Here is a 4,445-nt window from a genome sequence, read left to right as displayed (position 1 = left end):
TCCTTTTTTTTTTTTTTTTTTTGTACTCCATAAATGAGATTACGTTTAGAGCAATCATCTTGCCATGGAGACCAATAACCTCTGTTAATAATCCACCAGCACAGGCAAGACACTCACATTGCGGCAATCGAACACAGGGCTGGAACAAACAGCATTTAGAACTACTGCACCTTTAATCTGACAATGCCCCTGCCCAGATATAGAAATATTTCTCCTAGCCTCCTCTTAATCACTGGGTAATTGAGTTACATCCGAAAATCATGTCTCGCAAGTACTTAATGGTCGACAGTGTGTGTCTCTTTCTTTTCCACTGAAAGCCTGGAATGCAAAAGAATTATCCCAAAGAGCTTCTGCTTCCCTCGATGCAAAAATAACAATTTGATGGTCTGGTTGGGTTTCACTGAGTTTAGCCCTATAGGAACTTTTTAAAGGATAAAACCAGAATGATTATTAATTTTATTGCCTGATTGCTCTATTTCTGTACTTGTCACTTCATTCAATTCTATCTTCTTCCTTACCTGGTGTGATGGAATGAACAAAAACAATTTTCCCAATCATCTTGTTCAGTCATGTCCTCCAGGCAGGAACAAAAACCTCTGTCTTCACAAATGCTAAGGGAAAGGGAAAGTCGGTGTTGGGGAGAGGAGAGGAAAGGTACTGATAAATCAGCCAACAGGAGGCGGAATGGACGAAGTTGGAAGAGCCATTGGAGAGCCCCGGGGGCTGTAAGGTAGAACGGCATTGGAAATATTGCCCGCTGCCAGAGGCGTGGTTCAGTTACTCGTTTGCTTTGTGTCCCTTAAGAAGGCCTCTGCCATGCCTAGACCCCACTCTACAGTATGCAAGGAGCTAGTTTGGTGCTGGTAGCCGACGGACTCGGGTGGAAGAGGGAGCCTGCTAGCTCTTCGTGGAGAGTCTGGAGGTTAGATTTAACAACACGTAGAATTTTATAGAGGGTCAAATTTGTGCTAAATAAAAAGCAAGTGACATTGTGGTCATGGTGAGAGCACCCTGCAGTGGAGTTGCCCACCCACTCCCAGGGGAGCAGGGGGCTGCCTTCCCCCAAGGCTCAGGGACCGTTGGCCAGGGAGGCTGTGGACAGGACTCTGGAGAGGTCGGGCTGGATGCACGCTGAGTTTCCTTCTAAAGATTCTTTGAACTGTGTATTGGTTGCTCTATAAGGACACTTTCTGAGATCTCAGGGTTGAGGTGAGAAGAAAAACAGCAAATGTTTCTCGAGCAGACATAATCTACTAAGCACGAAGGAGTGCTTTAATGCTCCTCACCCTCCTGTGAAGAAGATACCAGGCCCCTCTCTAGGCAAAGACACTTGGGCTCAGACAGACGCAGTACATTTTGCAAGGTCATCCCGGCGTAATAAGGCAAGGAGCTAAGATTTCCCAACAAGATGCTATGTTGCCAAAATCGGGGCTATGTTCTCCCTCATAGGTTTAGAAATTTAAAAAAAATGATCTTTTCGGGGCGCCTGGGTGGCACAGTGGTTAAGTGTCTGCCTTCGGCTCAGGGCGTGATCCCGGCGTTGTGGGATCGAGCCCCATATCAGGCTCCTCCCCTGGAAGACTGCTTCTTCCTCTCCCACTCCCCCTGCTTGTGTTCCCTCTCTCGCTGGCTGTCTCTATCTCTGTCGAATAATAATTAAAAAAAAATCTTAAAAAAAATAAATAAAAAAATAAAAAAGATGATCTTTTCAATATGAACAACAGAATGCCACTATCTGCAATTATATGGGAATGGTGGGACATACTTCCTGCCGAACAATTTTGATTTTTCCCCTTATTACCAATAAATATTTCCTTGGGTAAACAAGTCAGATATACAGACAAACGGAAGGAAGAAAAGGAAAACCAACTGCGTTCCCACCACCAGCAGATGAGGACTGTCGCCACTTTGCTGCCAGTTGCTTTCCAACACTCCAAGCAGGTGCAAATGAGCTTTGTTTATAAACTACCAGTTTTGACAGGGAGTCTTGAGAATAATCCCACAGAGGAAGATAAGGTTCTAGAAATGGAAGGCTTGAATTAATCATCATAGATGCCACCTTGAAGCTGGGCAGCTCCCCACTGGGATCTGGACAGCTTCTTTCTTTTGCCCAGGCCTTTGGCCCCCAAAATTTCCCATCATGGCATTTCAATAACACATGTCAACAGAGCCCTGATGTCCTAGACTTTTCAGAATAGCAACTGGAGTTGCCAGCCACACTATCTGAGAGGAGAGAGGAAAGTAAAGGGTACTATGCACCACACTTCAACTTCCTTCCACAATTTTTTTCCAATAAAAATTAGAAGGAATTTTTTAAGGGGGGGAGGGGCGGGGGGAGAGGGAGAGACAGAATCTTAAGCAGACTCCACACCCAGCGGGGCTCGATCCCACGACTCTGAGATCATGACCTGAGCGAAATCAAAAGTCAGACCTTTAGCTGACTGAGCCACCCAGGCGCCCCAGAATTAGAAGAATTTTTAATTTTCAGGCATTTTGAGAAAGTAAGACTAATGCAACACAAGTTGGAACATCTAATTAATAAACTTAACAACAAGCCAAAGTAATTTTGTATAAATTTACCCATTTATTATAGGCTAGTAGTATTGTTTCAAATGGTGGAGCTTCTCCTGGTCTTTCAATTCCTCCAGTCCTCTGAGGGCTGACTTTATGGTAATGGCCTAAATGGTGTAGGTCCAGGCACCACGGGCTACCATTTTCATTGCAGGAACCACGATACCAGATCCCCATAAGTCGTCTTTTCCTCTTGATTTTGCCACAGAAGGAGCAAGTGTACTTGGCGTGCTGGCTTACTTCAACCTTCTTCATTGTTTTCCTGAGGGAGGCACCATAACGGGTCCCATATTTACCAATGATTCTGACCTTCTTGCTGTGTTTAGCCATGTCGCCGCAAACTAGGTCTCAGCCCAGCAAGTCCTTCCACAATTTTTAAGAAGTTTGGGTACATGAGTAACTGTGAGGGAGAGGCCTGAGGTCATTTATTTCCTATGTGGAAAAGGGGAAACACTGACAGTCACTCTTCTGGAATGCTCTGGCCATTCAAAACTTGGAGGGTCACTAACTCATTTATTGTTCAGCTATTAATCATGCCTCAAACCTGCCAGCAAGAAGTGGAACACCTAATCTGGAGAAAGGGGGAAGCAGGGGAAGGGAGGCTTGGTGAAATTCACCTGCAGGAAGGGGTGGGGGTCACCAACACACTGCTCTAGGCTGTCTAGAAAAAATGTTGAGATTCTGGCAATTGTTCTTGTGACACCCACGCTTGATGGTTTATTGCTCCCTCTCTGTTTGGCAGGAAGCCCTTAAACCAAAAAGGTGAGAGCCCTCTTTTTCAGAGACAGCAAGGAGGAGGAAGCTGAGACTGAGCCCCATTTTGGATCCAGTCCTGTAAGAAGACCTCAGCAGTGAAAGCAGATGGCAGCTCTGGAAGGGACAGAAAGACAGTAGTGACCCTTGCAGAAAGAAAAGAAGAATGCAAACATGGTGGCCGTTCTGGACTTTACCTTCTGGGAGGTTTGACAGCAGAAGATTCAGTGGCCCCTCTCTGGGATGCAGGCACTCCATTCCTGAGACAATGAGCCCAGGAGTAGGAGATACTTTCCAGGTGACTCTGACCACCTGCGGGGGCATGCATACCGCTGAGGTGAGGCTTGCTACTGTTTCTCAGCCTGCTAAACTTCTTTGCCCTACAAAGGATGAAGAATCATCAATCCGGTGCAAGGGAATGCAATCAATAAGTGGGTTTGAAGCACCCACAGTGTGTCCACCAACGTCCCAATGCTGTCCTAATGAACAAAAAAAAAATCTGACTGATTTTCTGCCCTCAGTGGTATTACAACTGCTTACTTGCAACAAGAGACAATGGAGATCGTACACAGAGGTGATAAGAATTAACTGCTCCTTAGCAGAAGAACTAGAAGAGGCTCTTGTTTCTCTGGAAGTAGAACTCTCATTATTCATCTAGCACATAGGGAGAAGGCGAGCGGCCTCCACACTCATATTCAGGTGGTATAAAGTTTTACTCTCTATCGTTGCTTGCTTGGATTATTGGAACAGCTTCTTAAAGGTGATTTCCAAGAGGAGGAAAAAATAATAGCAAATATTAGTGGGCATTACATGTAACAAGAATTAGATCCATTTTGTGAAACGTCTGTAATGTGCATATAGATAATGGGTAATAATGCAGCATGTTTTGTCTACTACAGTTCTCCAAGGAATAAATAAATGTCAGAAGTAAGAGTCAATGCAAATCTGATTGAATACGCTCTTGAAGCCCTCAGAAGCTTCCCGTGGCCCTCATAGCTTAAACCCAGCCCTTCCTGATTTGCCTTCCTGCCAAGTCCAGCTAACCATCCCCTTATTTTCTTCTCTACTCCCTTCACCTGCTCCCTTCTTCCATACCTCCAGGACTCGGCTCAGCTGTCACT

The 4,445-nt window shown here is 45.2% G+C and overlaps 1 pseudogene; it reads right to left on the bottom strand.

Moving 5' to 3' along the window:
- Window positions 1-2,594: 2,594 nt before the first annotated feature.
- Window positions 2,595-2,901, bottom strand: LOC123801142 (large ribosomal subunit protein eL43 pseudogene; annotated as a pseudogene).
- Between the last annotated feature and the right edge of the window lie 1,544 nt (window positions 2,902-4,445).

Source organism: Ursus americanus, chromosome 20 (assembly GCF_024610735.1).
Source record: "Ursus americanus isolate L20-20 chromosome 20, mUrsAme1.1.p, whole genome shotgun sequence".
NCBI lineage: Eukaryota > Metazoa > Chordata > Mammalia > Carnivora > Ursidae > Ursus > Ursus americanus.
This window is presented reverse-complemented; position numbering and strand designations above follow the sequence as displayed.